The 14,934-nt window shown below is 39.2% G+C and overlaps 1 protein-coding gene across 1 annotated transcript in view; it reads right to left on the bottom strand.

Moving 5' to 3' along the window:
* Nucleotides 1-14,934, bottom strand: part of BLOC1S5 (biogenesis of lysosomal organelles complex 1 subunit 5) — a gene marked incomplete at its 5' end in the record, with an annotated part of 77,615 nt that overhangs the window by 21,486 nt on the left and 41,195 nt on the right. The window lies entirely within an intron of this gene.

Genomic DNA, 14,934 nt, shown 5'->3' on the forward strand with positions numbered 1-14,934 from the left:
GACAGATTTTGCTTTAGAAAAATTTCATTCTGTATTTCCAAGTGCTTATAAAAACGGTATCATGGTAAATGCAGATTCTTAATCTATTGTTTATCCAGCACGACGGGTAAAAATGAATTGAAAACGAGGAACAAACTGGAACTTAACTGATACATCTTACTGAACTGCTATATTACCAAGGAAATCATGTTGATACTAGAAAACATTAATAGCATCCATCCTTAGATATATACCGCAGCCGTTAGGATTTAAGTGTTCCATCCATGTGTTGATTTTTCACAGCTGGTGATTTCCCTCTGCGGTCGTTAGAAAGATGATGAAGGTAACTGGGATTTATAGAATTGGCTAACTATTGTGTTAAGCCAGTCCTGGGAGTGAGCCAAGATAAGAAGCCAGAAATGACTCCACTGATACGAACGAGAGCCAAACAGCCAAGGCAACTGACTTAAGGCTCCAGACACGGTCTATTCTCCGTAAGCTCCTGAACTATGCCTAAGACCACTGAAATCCGGCCCAGCAGACGCCACAGAAGGAAGAGGGTGCCAAGACCTCGCCTGGCCCTTTTCCACCCGCAGGGCCTACCTTAACCACGTCCCAGAACTGCACATGGCTGCTTCCCGTCCATCGCCACGTGAGGGCCCAAGTCCTCCTGTCAGGCTTAGCTTCATCCTGGACCCTTCGCTAGACCTTGAGTTTTACCTGTTACCTTTTTACCAAAACAATCTGACCCATTTCCACCTACAGTTTCTCAATTTGAGTCTCTTGACTTGAACAGCGCTGGTGGGAGTCAAAAGGAAAGTCCACAGTGTGGACATGTGGACTTCAGGAGCCGGATGGAGGGTGGTGTGGACATGTGGACTTCAGGAGCCGGATGGAGGGTGCCAACTACACTGTCAAGTAAGGGCCGGGCTAAAGGGAAAGATGTCTTAAAGGAAGAAAGTCTCAGGTTAGCTATTTCCACTATTTGTGAAGAACTGGCCAATTTCTGATACAATCAGAAAGAAACAATTTTAAATGCCAATTTCATACTACGTTTTAAAAAGTTATCTATTTCCTTAGAGAAATATGCCAAACACTTTGACTTGATGTATCTGAATGAAAAGACACTAAATCAATCCCTAAGCTTCCAGGCAGCCAGAGGATTTATGAAACCCAAACAAGCGGCCTGAAGACAGTCTACGTTTCTGTGACAAACTTCCGGAGCTTCTATAACCTCCCTGGGTAATTACAGTGTCTCAGGTTTCTCTTCATTCTGCTGACTGTCCCTCCCAGTGACACTTGCACACAATATATTATACCTTTTATTTAGTAGGGAGGGTATGTCAACACAAAGTCAAATATGCAGATGAAATTCAAAGCAGGCAATCTCCTGGAAGTTTTCAGAGTTTTACAACTGGCATCCTACATTGGCAGCCAAATGACTGTGCCCAATTTCGTCTCAGGATGTGAAGAAAACCTATGTGTGCATCCCTGATGAAATAATTTGTTGCAGTTTTCCTTCACATGAAAATTCCAGAAGACAGTGTCTAAACCTTTCATCCTAATCACTCCTTTCTGCCATATGCACATCATTAGGCTACCTGGGCGATGCCTGGATGGTTAAGGGTCACAGAGAAGAAGGCTCTTATTATGAATATTTACCAACCCATATTTGAGATAAAGGAGCCGCAGGGTTTAAAAAGCTCTCACACTACTATAAAACATGTAGCCTCATTCTTGCTAGAACGTATACATTTCTTGTCCAGAAAGTCTGAAACAGAAGTCTCAAATTCTCTTTAGGAGTAAAAGGAAACAATGTCATAAAATTAGTTCCAGAAACTGCAGGTAATCTCCAGGATGGTTCCCATAAATGGACAAAAAGGAACCCATGGCCATCCTCTCACAAGTACAGGGGTCCCAAAGCAAAGATAGACAACTCACCCAGCCAGAGCCCCTCTCAGTAACGCCAAGTGGGTAGTAATTCATTTCTGCTGGTCACTGGGTTCCAGTGAAGGAAACTGAAATGTCATACCTTCATTCACAACACTGTCTCATGGAATTATTTTTTCCGGATTCCTTGGGAAGTTAAAGTATTTGAGAAGAATATCAGGAACTGTTGTTTCAGCCTGTTTTGTGAGTAGATAATCGCCTTCCAACTCCATTATTGCAGGAAATGATGTGTATGGCATTGTTCCTAGTGGGGAGAGCACTGCGTTTCAGCCAGACCCGTACATGCTTATTAAACAAAACAAGAGCGTGCAGCCTAAGTCACTTCGCTGAACTCAGACTTTTTGAATCTGGTCTCTAGATAAGAGACTGGCCCCAGACAACCTACCCACATCCCAATAACATGCTTTTGAAAGGGTGTAAGCAAAACTTGTTTTGAGAAATGAGGAATTTCACCAATACTACTAAATGTGGCAAATGAATAACTCCAATAAATTAAGTGCTATCAAAATGGGTTCAGCAGAGACCTATGTGAAAGGCTTGATTTTTCTCTCATTTGGGTCTAAATCAAAGACCAGCCTGGGAGCTAGAAGTAAAACACATTTCATCCTGAGAAGTACCTATGAGTCTGTGGAATATATTAGCTGGTTTTCCTGACATGTGACATCATTTGTGGTACCAGCTGTATGGATGTGCCATCTAAGGGTTTAGAAAACTAGTATTTCGTTGGCTTTAATATGTATTTTAGGATCACAGAAAGCAGTCTGATCTAGCTAAGTGCTCCAAGAAGAGAGAGCTGCTATGGACTTCTCTTTAAGAAGCTTAAGCTACTTATGATCACGACCTATCAACCTTTCTATGGGTGGATTACAAAGAGTAAGTTCCTAAATGGACATCTAGAAGAGATGGTGATGATAATACAACTGTTATAAAAGCAAACGTTAAATACAGCACTTATACGTCAGGCTCTGTTTAAAATATATGACGTAAGTTAACGAAGTTAATCCTCAGAACAAACTAGGTAGGTTTTGGTACTTTTACTACCCATATTTTACAGATGCGGACAGTGAGGCACAGAGAGCTTAGGTAACTTGCCCACGGTCACCTAGCTAATAAGTAGCAGAGGTGGAATTTGAACTCGTAGTGGACACTCTTACCCCTCAACTATCCCACCTCTGGGAACTTCTGGTGGTTCTCAGACACTTCTGTCCGATTCAGTTACGATACAATGATCTTATCTCCTCTTCATAGAGATTATTATTTGGATGGTTTGGTAATGAAATGAGAAGCACCAAACATTTTCTGGTTAGAGTCTAAATATTTTTAATAGAAACACCATAGTTCTATTATAATTCAACTTTAGTTTCCAGTAGTTTCTGTAGAGAGATTTTATTTTTCCCTGGAACAGTATGCTGCAGTGCTATATATGTTACTTCAATAAAGAGGAAACTATTTCTATGGAATGTCTAATGCCTAGCATTGTCATTCAAAAGCTTAAGGATCTTTAAATGATTTTTAAAAATCCATTACTAAATGTAGAATTAAGTTTAAGAAATACCTCAGTTCTTTCATATTATACCTTAAAAAAATCAGGTGTAAAGAAATACAGGTTCAAAGACTATAGCATATCTATCCATCCGTCCATCCATTCAATGAGTAAGTCCCACATGCCAGGTACTGGGAATATAGAATGGATAAGGCAGACAAGGTTCCTGCCTTCATGGGCTTATGTTCTAGTCAGCGAAACATTAAATACCAATGGGAGGGCGCTATTTAAGGCTTGAGTGGTCAGGGAAGGCCTCTTGGAGGAGGGAGCGTTTGAACAGAGAGCTAAGGAAAGAGAGGGAGGGAATCTCGGTGGGATCTGAGGGAAGAGCACGTCAGGCAAAGGCTCCCAGGTGGAAATGAGCTCAGGTGTGTTTGAAGATCAGCAAGAAAGCCAGCGTGGCCAGATGGAACTAAGCGAGGTGTACGGGGAGGGAGATGAAACGTGACAGCAACAGGACCTCGCAGGCCATGCAAAGGGGCTTGGATTTTATTGAGCGGGAGAGGGTGTCATTAGAGGGTTTAAGTCGGTGAGTGACAAGATCTGCTCCGTGCTTTCTAAAGGATCCATGGCTGCTGCGTGGAAAATGGATTGGGTAGGGCTGGGGGAAGCAAGAGGATGAGCAAGGAGACGGTAAGAACCAGCGGTGCACGGAGAACACCGCGGTGGCTGAGACCAGAATTGCAGGCGTAGAGGTGGTAAGGATTGGTGGTTAGACCCGGGATAACGAAGGCAGAGCCAAGTTGCTAACTGATGGATTGGATGTGGGACGTGGGGTGAGTACTGATGCCTGGATTTTGACCCAAGCAACTGGATAAACAGTGGTGCTGTACACAGAGCTGGGAAGCCTGGGGGAGCAGGTCTGAGAGGAAGAGGCAGCAAGATCTCTTCAGACACCGAAGTCTGACGTACATTCTAGAGACCTACGTGGAGGTGCTAATCGGGCAGCTGAATATATGAGGGCGAAAGTCAGGGCTGGAGATATAAACTGGGTGTCGAGAAAAGCATGGGATGGGGCTGCAGGGAAGAGAACAGGCTGGAAATCTGAGGCACAGCAACAATCAGAGCCTGGAAGAGGAGGCCCACAGAGGGGAGAAGGCAAAGCAGGACTGTGTGGCCGTCAGGGACCCAGGTGAAGACAGCGTCTCTAGAAGGAGGAAGGGATCAACTGTGTCAGCTGCTGATAGAGTAACATGAACCGAGGACCGAGCACTGGATTTGGCCTGACGGAGGCTTCTGGTGACCTCGGTAAGAGGGGCTTCAGTGGAGGAGCGGTACTGAAGGAGGGGCTGGGATGGGCTCAGGGGAGAATACAAGGTAAGGTAAGTTCTTTCCAGGCATTCTGCTATAAATGTGAGCAGAGGGGCGGAGCAGCAGTTAAAGGGTAAATGTGGAGCCTGGCGGATGGGGGGCGTCCCGGGTTTAGGAGGCAGTTCTAACACGCTTGTAATATGTTAAATGAAGGATTTTGCATAATCTTTTAAGTTTTTATTTTTCATCTTCTAAAAAATGGAAATAAAACTAGTTTAATTGATTATAACTAATGTTTGAAACACGCATTTTTCTTCTGTACACAATTAATCAAAGTTTTGTTTTGTTTTGTGTTTAAGATACGATGGGGACCTAGACTTGGCTCAGCCAGTCCGCTGGCCACAGCAACTATGCATATTGCCTCTTACTTTTCACTTGCTGTAGCCTTGAGTTTTCCTTTTCCGAACACTTAAAAAGGAACTTGTCCTTTTCTTTACTAAAATTGAATCTAGGTGGGCAATGGAAACCAGACCTCACAGGTGCGTCACCCGCCTCCCCCTTGGGGCTCTCTCCCCTCTCCCTGCTGTCACCACCAAGCATGTTTGAGACTGGGGGTCAGCTCCTTCCTTAATTCCCTCCACACAGCGGAGATCATGTTGGAACATTAAAAAAAAAGGGTTTCACTAAAGACTGGGGGTCACAAAATGTTACGAGTCACAAAATATAACCAGATAATCTGGTTTATAAAGCGTAACTCACTCAACTTTGGCCCAGGCCCTCCTACAAAGACTCCCTGACCACCTCCATACGAGGCAGAGGTCATCTGTAACCCCTACCCACTAAGGCTGCTATCAAGTGTGCCTAGACTTCCGAAATTCCAGATGAACAGGCATTTAAAAACATTATGGGGACAGGAGGGGAGAGAGAGGTTTCCACACCTGCCTGGTCCTAAGAATCACCACTTTTTCGGGTGATTAACATTAGGAATGTCCACACATTCCAGGATTCAAGTGTTGTCTTACTGTGTCCCTAATGAAATACCTCCATGAGATGATAAGAGAATAAACCCAGAATCGATACACACAAACACGTGTATCCGATACGGACGAGAGGAAGGCGTTTTGTCATCCTCTCCGGCGTGTAGACACCAGTGGGACCCGGCACCTCCAACAGCACTGACTCACTTCATGGTAACCCATGTCTGGGATGGCGGGATCAGTTCAGGCAAGAAAGAAGAAAAGAAATGAAAATAAACCCTGGGGGCTGCTCCCCCCAGCCCCCGTCACTTCTCCAGCCCCAGTGGAAGCCTATGGGAAGCAAACTCACAGCCAACTGGTTGGCTCACAGGACGTCCCACCTTAAGAGGGCCAGGGACAAAACGTTATGGGAGCTCACTGAACCTGCAAATGGAGGTTCCTTTTACCCGGTGGTGCGTTTAAAGAACTATCACTGTCACCTAAGTACGTTAAAAACGTGTGTGTGTGTTGGTGGTGAAGAGGGATGCTTCTCTTCTCTCATCTACTACTTAATCTCAACAAGTCATTTAAAAAACTTGAACATCTCTTTAGCACCAGATAAGAAACGGTGATACTCCATTGGGAAGTGGGATGGAGAACTTTCTGTTTCAAGGCAGTAAGTGTAACAACAGCAAGGAAAGCAGACTGGAGAGAGGCCGGAACTGGGGATGAGGGAGGATTCGGCCTCTACCAAAGAAGCCTCCCTTCAGGAATGGATTCTTCCACCCCCGTTCCTAGCCGGCAATACTGCTTCCAGAGCTGCAGTCCAGTTCCCACAAGTTGAAACTCTAAATACATCTCTCAAAAAAAAAAAAAAAAAAAAGGCCTTCAATATAGTGGCTGATTACTAGCTTACATCACTGGTCCTGCTGCTGGTACTATAATACTTTGAGACACAACAGTCTTTGTGGCTAGAAAAGCCTGATCACTATGTACATCATTGTTTCTATCTGAAGATTCATTCCCAAACAGATATCTATTTGGTAATTGGGAGTCACTGTATTTTCCAAAAGATGTCAACTTTCTACTTTCACAGTATATAGTTTATCTTAAAAGCTTTCCTGAGAGAAATAGCAAATATTATAAGCTAGATGACAGACCAGAAACCTGATGGTGTAGACTAAAAATAACAGAACATGTTCATCTAGTCTTTACCTTCATATTCATCCACTGTGAAACACAAATGTAACAAAAATAGCAAGGGTAATTCAAACCTCACTTAATCAAACTCATTACTAGCCTTATACTATGGAGAGAACTTTTTTTTTTTTTAACACACAGCACATGTTCTAAGCATGGGATAGAGAACAGCACAAAACACATTCTTTGTCCTTGAATAACTTAATCTTCTGGGAAAGGAAATGGGAAATCCTTAAATAGGCCTAGCTGCCTAATAAAAGCCCATAGTATTTTCTCACTAATGTATAAAAGCAAAATATTTATCTAGAAGATAAAGATATCTTAACATCTTTTTGATCTTCCTAATAGTGATGCTGTTCTCAAAAGCAAAAAAATTCAGTCACTTGGGCTAACAATTATGATTATATATAAAAAAGCAACAGGGCTGATTATCTAAATTTTGTTGTCATAAGAAATATAAACAGTGCATAGACATACCTATATATGGATGTTCAAAATTCTCACAATCTTAAATTCCAAACTGAGATCTTCATCGCTATCCCTGCCCTGTCTAGACTAGGAATTGCTATTTTCAGTCACATTCTCAAAAACCCACGCGCAGGGTAGCAATTTCCTCTATCAATCACACATCTGAGTCTATAGCGCAACCTTCCTGTCACACTGTCATTGTGCCACACAGTCTCATTAACCTACAGGCTATGCACAAATTAATAAAGTTGGAAGTGATGTGAAAATTGTCTAAGTGATGTAAATTTAGCGATGGAAGCATAACTGAAACTTAGGTCTTTTGACTCTCAAACAAGTGCACTTTCCAATTTCCAGTCTTCTCTGATATTTTCAACACCAAAGAAGTCTAGTAATTATTGTATGAACTTGCCAGTATTTTCATTTGTGTTTTTGATAAACAAGGGCAGAAACTGAGCTTTATGCATTTTTTAAAAATCCCTACAATTTATCTAGGAATACAAAGTGGCTGGACCACAGGTGCTTCATAAATGCTTAATGAACTAAACTGAACCGGATATTCTGCCATTCTTCTCACTCTCCAAATCCTACTGAATTCAAGTTTTATCTTTATTACTAATGATTCTCTGATTATAACTTACAAAGATAGTTCCTACTAGGAATTCGCTTAATCATAAACTGTTTTCCTGGTAGAGCATCGTCTTTGATATGATACTGTGTAATACTATTGTCCTGGTTCTTCTATTTCGTTATTACATGTGCAAAACTGATCATAAATTCCATTAAGATGGAGTGCTATTATTGACTATAGTTCTCTTGGAATACAATCCAGACACAGCACAATGCTTCGATGAATAAATGTGTATTAAATTCTACTTTGGCGTCCATAGTTGGTGGGAAAAAGATACCCTGACAACCAGCTCTTTAATTCCTACTATTATTTTCCACCAATTACCGTATTTTTGTCTCTAAAAATTAATTTGGAAGTTATAAAACTATAATTTGGAGGAAAGGACCAAGGTTTTTTCCCAAATTCATTTAAAAACATTATGGGGAATGCGCTGTTTCTTGACTTGATTTTGGCTACACAAGATGTAACCTAATGAATTGTGTACTATTCTACACTTCAGGATAAAGTCCAAAGCCTCACCAGGGGTTTTTACTGTACTTTTACTGCTAATAATACCTTCACATCAATAATATAATTTATAAATCTGTATGTATGAAACATGAAGAAAGTTAGGAAAAAATAACAATTCTCAAAAGTACTCCTAACTCTCCAGGGATACTATATATATGCTTTCTTAAATTTTGACAATTTTGCTCAGGATATAACTCACTTTCATTATTTCTTACACATTTTTGTTCACAGATGGTATGCACCCATCTACACAAAACTGCTTAGTGGGGAAAAAAAAAAAAATCTGTTATCACAGTGACACCTGCTGGTTTTTAGCTACAAATTTTAGATCCCGAGTAAAAAACAAATTCTTTAGCGTCAACATTTTTCTTAGTAAAATTAAATAGTTTCCATCTTAATAAATTATTTGATATATAATTAATTTTAAAATAAATTTATTCAATATACAATGGACCGCATAAGGTTTGTGTGTGTGATCACAACCTCACTGTAATTTTATGAACTATTCTTCTAAAAAAGGTACATCTCCAAAGCTGCGTAAACATTTCAGAGTACATGAAATTAAAAAAAAAAAAAAAATTTAACTTATGGCTTTCTATTCAGATTCTCTACAAATTCTGTTTTAAGGGACTCACTATAGAAGCCTTAAAAATATTTACAAAATTGTTTCTCTGAAGAACTGTAATTTAAAAAATATGGACGATTTCATAAAAGTCAAGAATTTGATCTAGAATTCTTTTCTTGTGATGAGAACTTTAAGATCCGCTCTCAGTACTTTTCAAATATACAATATTGTTAACTACAGTCACCATGCTGCACATTACATCCCCAGAACTTACAACTGAAATCTTGTATCCTTTGACCACCCCCCAACCCATCTTACCCACACCCACCCCTGCCGCTGGCAATCACCAATCTGTTGTTTCTATGAGGTTTTTGTTTGTTTTAGGTTCTAAATAGAAGTGACATCATTTATTATTTCTCTTTCTCTGACAGATTTCACTTAGCATAATGCCTTCAAGGTCCATCCATGTTGTTGCAAATGGCAGGGTTTCCTTCCTTCTCGTGGCTGAGTAATATTCCGTTGTATGTGTATATATACACACATCACATCTTCTTTATCCATTCATCCACTGATGGACACTTAGGTTGTTACCATGTCTTGGCTATTGTAAATAATGCTGCAATGAACATGGGGGTACAGATGATCTCTTCCAGATAGTGATTGTTTCTTTTGGATATATACTCAGAAGTGAAACTGTTCGATCATATACCAGTTATAGTTTTAATTTTTTTGAGGACCCTCCACAATGTTTTCCATAGAGGCTACACCAATACAATCCCACCAACAGTGTATGAGGGCTCCTTTTTCTCTACATCCTCACCAGTACTTGCTATCTCTTTTCTTTTTGATGACAGTCATCCCAACAGGGGTGAGGTGATATCTCATCATGGTTTTGATTTGCATTTCCCTGATGATTAGTGATGTTGAGCATGTTTCATGTACCTGTCGGCCATTTGTTTATCTCCCTTGGAAAAGTGTCTATTCAGTTATACAAGTTCTTTATATTTTTTGGATATTAACCCCTTATTACATATATAATTTGCAAATATTTTCTTCCACTCTGTAGGTTACCTTTCCATTTTGTTGATGTTTCCTTTGCTGTGCAGAAGCTTTTTATTTGCTATAGTCCCACTTGTTTATTTTTGCTTTTGTTGCCTTTGCTTTTGGTTTCATAACCAAAAAATCACTGCTAAGACGAATGTCAAGGAGCTCACCCCGTTTTCTTCTACTAGTTTTATGGTGTAAGATGGAGGTGTCGTTTCAACCTTTCCATGTGGCTGTCCACTTTTCCCAGCACCATTTATTATAGAAACTGTCCTTTCCCCACTGTATATTCTTGGCTCCTCTGTCATAAATTAACTGACCATATACATATGAGTTTATTTCTGGGCTCTGTTCCATTGGTCTATGTGTTTTTATGCCAATACCATACTGTTTTGATTACTGTAGCTTAGTAATATAGTTTGAAATCAGGAAGCACCTCCAGCTTTGTTCTTCTTTCTCAAGATTGCTTTGGCTATTTGGGCTCTTTTGTGGTTCCAAACTTCAGTATTGTTTATTTCTGTGAAAAATGCCATTGAAATTTTGATAGGGATTTCACTAAATCTGTAGATTGCTTTGGGTAGTATGAACATGTTAACAATATTAATCCTTCCAATCCATGAGCATGAAATATCTTCCATTTATTTCTTTAATATCTTTCATCAATATATTGTAGTTTTTGGTGTACAAATCTTTCACCTCTATTTCTAGGTATTTTACTCTTTTTGATGCAATTGTAAACGACATTGTTTTCTTAATTTCTCTTTTCAATCGTTCATTGTTAGTGAATAGAAACACAGCAGGTCCTTGTATATTGATTTTGAAACCTGCAAGTTTACTGAATTTATTAGTTGTAAGTTTCTTCGATGGAGTCTATGATAAACAATATCATAGAAGTAAAACTCTATTTGCAGATGACACTGACTTCTCTTATAGTCAAAAGTTTCACTCATAAATAATACCTCTATGGAGACTGGAAGTGTTCAGATTGAAAGCCTATGTGTGACAGAAACAAAAAAGAGAATTCACAATGTATATTGGAGGCATTTGTGATTCCTCCAGATTTTCATGAAACCTTGGGTTTAATACCACAAATCTACTTCTATCTATATACTCATAATAGGGACCCGGGATGTTTTCACAAACTATATACAACAATGCCCTAAAAAGAAAAAAAAAAAAGAAATCCAAAATGAAATATACAGATAAGAGTTATACAGGTTCAAAATGAGACTGCTATACTCTTACTTGCTTTTATTAGCTCATGAATAGTAAAAAGAATCCAATAGAAGTAATGGAAACAATCAAATTAGTTCACAGATAATAATAAGAAAACACAAAATAGAAACTATTGAACATTAGGCACAATGATTGAAAGAAAAGGTATCATCCTTTATACTAGAATATGGACAAGGTCTTTTGGGAGGGAAATTTGAATATAATAAAATCAACATATACCTAACATACCTTTCTGAACAGAGAAATCTCCAATAGCTACTGAACACCAAAAATGCTAGAAAAAAAGTTTAACTGTATTTATTTTTACTTTATTATTTTTTTCTTATTGGAGTATAATTGCTTTACAATGTTGTGTTAGTTAACTGTATTTTTTATTCATGGCTAAGTTCATCGCAAATTAATGAAAACAACTGAAGGCAGATTGGGAAAAAGTGAAATTCTACAGGATAATTTGGCTCTGGAACTGATAAACTGTCCTAGGTCCCCATCCCTGTGGCCTAGAAGAACCCCAGTTTTAAGGACCTGTGCCTGCATGGGGGCAGGAATCACGGTCTGGGACTGTGTTAGTCTGCTTGGGCCACTGTAACAAAACACCACAGATGGGGTAGCTTACACAAAAGAAATTTATCTTCTCACAGTTCAGGAGGTAAGAAGTCCAAGATCAAGATGCTGGAAAATTCCATCCTGTTGAGGCCTCTCTTCCTGGTTTGCCGATGGCCACCTTTTCTGCTGCGACCATATGATCTTTTCTCTGTGTGCACGTGGAGAAAGGGTGCTCTACTGTCTCTTCCTCTTCTTATAAGGACACCCGTGCTATCAGATCAGGGTCCCACCCTTCTGACCCCACTCAACCTTAATTACCTCCTCATAGGCCTTGTCTCCAAATACAGTCGCACTGGTTAGGACTTTAACGTATGAATTTTGGGGGACACAATTCAGCTCACAACAGGGACTGAGCTGGACTGCAGTACAATTGGTGAATCCCCAAAGGGCACCACTCTCAGTGAGGGAACTAGGAAAACACCTAAAGTTTCTCTTCTTTATTCCAAGTAGAGCTGTGAAGGATGAAAAAAATCTCTAGGAATGTCTTATCACAGCCTGACACTGGCATACATTTGAGGAAGAAATTCACACTGCCTGTGAGTAAGTGTCTGTGAGTACACACACACTGAGTGACAGGGTGGGGGTGGAGGGAAACTCAAGGTGAAAACTGACTTCGAAGTGGTCCAGGGTTAGAGGGCCATAAGAAACAAAATGGAGGTCCTAGGAAAAAAACCCAAAAACCAAAACACACAAAACATACCAAAAATTCCCGAAAAGAAAGTTCAGAGGAATGTAAACTCACAATGAAAATTCACTGATCACATCAGAAAACAAGTCACCATAAACTTGTTTCAGACAAAACAACAAACTATAGATTCAGATTCACAAAAAAGGAGAAAAATACAGAAATCATCATATGCAGAATGCAAAATAAGTACATTTAATATGTTCAAAGAAAAGAAAAAGAGGGAATAATGGAACTACCCCAAATGATGAAGGAAGTTTGAAGAAGAACCAAACAACACTTTTGGAAATGAAAAAAATATACCCATAATTAAAAACTTGATATGTTAAAGACAGTGAGAAGACACATTTAAACAAATCATCCAGAATTCAACACATAGAGACAATGAGATAGAAAATACGAAATGGAGATAAAGCAATATGGAGAACAGAGTGAGATGGGAACACTTAAGTCTAACTTGATCTCCTAAAGGAGAGAATCCAAAGAATGTAAAGGTACAATATTCAAAGAGGTAAAAGTTGAGAATTTCTCATAATTCATGAAAGGCACTAATTCTCAGATTCAAGAAGCTCAGTGAATCTGAATAGATCAATGAAAAGAAATCCACAGTAGACATGCTGTAGTATAATGACATTTGATTGTAGAATGTGAAAGATAAGAACTTAAACATAACCTGAAGGAGAAGACAGATTATCTACAAAGGAATACTGATCAGACTGACAAGTGTCATTTCAGTAGCAACAGTGGAAGCAAGATGACAGTGGAACAATATCTTTAAATACTGAGAGAAAATAACTGTCTATCTAGAATTGTATACCCAGATAACTTTCAAGGATAATAAGCAAATACTGACTGTAAAAAATAACTGTTTTTGGAGTTAAACTGAGATAAAACTAAAATTCTAGACACTTATTAGTTAAGGGGAAGCAATCACTTTGTTCAGAAGTCTAATATTCAAATAAGAGTAAAGACATAAACTTTAGATTCTGTTAACTATGCAAACTAAATTTCATGGTAAGCACTAAAAAGATAAAAATTGAGTTTTACCTTTCAAACTAGTAGAGGAAAATTGTAAAACAAAACAAAACCAAAACTCAGTGTGGAAAAAGAAAAGAAAAAAAAACCCAAAGGCAGTGAGGAAACAAAATGGTGGGACAAAAAGCACAGTAAGATGGTACAGCAAATCCCCTACAGGTGAACAAGTTCCATTCTGAGAGCGCATTTTTAAGTCCAATTTGTTTGTAAGTCTGACAGAGTTAGCCTAGGTACCCAATTAACACAATCAGCTACACAGTACTGTACTGTAATAGGTTTACAATACTTTTCACACAAATAATACATAAAAAACAAACACAAAAAATAAAGAAAACATTTTTAATCTCACAGTACAGTACCTTGAAAAGTACAGTAGTACAGTACAATAGCTGGGATACCGGGGCTGGCATCGAGTGAACAGGCAAGAAGAGTTACTGACTGGAGGAGGGAGAGGAGGTGGGAGATGGTAGAGCTGAAGGATCGTCAGCAATAGGAGACGGAGGGCAAGCTGCAATTTCACTCATGCCTGACACTGATGGCACAGGTTCTGGTTCCTTGCTGGATTCAATTCTACCTACCCTCCTGTAAAAACGATCCAGTGATGTCCGGGTAGGAGCTCTCTTTTTTTTTTGCTGTCACAGATGACACGGTAGCACTGGATCGCATTCTGAATGGCTGCTGCAACCCTCGTGTACCGTTCTACATTCGGGTCCTGTGCTCAAAAACTAACAGTGCCTCCTCAAATAAAGACAATCCCCTTGTCATTTCCTGTGTTGTGAATCTCTTCTGTTCTTCTTCTTCCTCTTGTCTCTCTTCGTCCTTTCTCTGGGCCTCCAATTCTGTCAGGTCTTTATTAGTAAGCTCCTCGTGTTGCACAGCAAGGTGTTCAATGTATGAAAGACATGTGAACTAGCTTATGTGATTGGACAGGTGAATGCACGTTCGCATCTTTGAAAATTCGCAACTTGAAGGTTCATATGTAGTGGACTTACTGTATAAATAAATCCTAATATATAAGTAATTTCAACAAATGTAAAATGGATTAAAGTCTCCAGTTAAAAGATAATTAGATAGAAAGAAAAAAAAATCCAGTTACAGTTTTTAAGGGGCACATGAAAACATGATATAAAGGTCCAACAGAAGAATAAAGAAATATATACCCTACAAATTATGAACCAGCTGGTGTGGCCTGTATAAATCTCTCTTTTAGAAACAGATTTTAAAGCAATATAAACTGATACAAAAACATTACTAGAAATAGAGGCTGTGACTACAAATATA

The sequence above is a fragment of the Stenella coeruleoalba genome (genome assembly GCF_951394435.1).
Source record: "Stenella coeruleoalba genome assembly, chromosome: 10".
NCBI classification, from domain to species: Eukaryota; Metazoa; Chordata; class Mammalia; order Artiodactyla; family Delphinidae; genus Stenella; species Stenella coeruleoalba.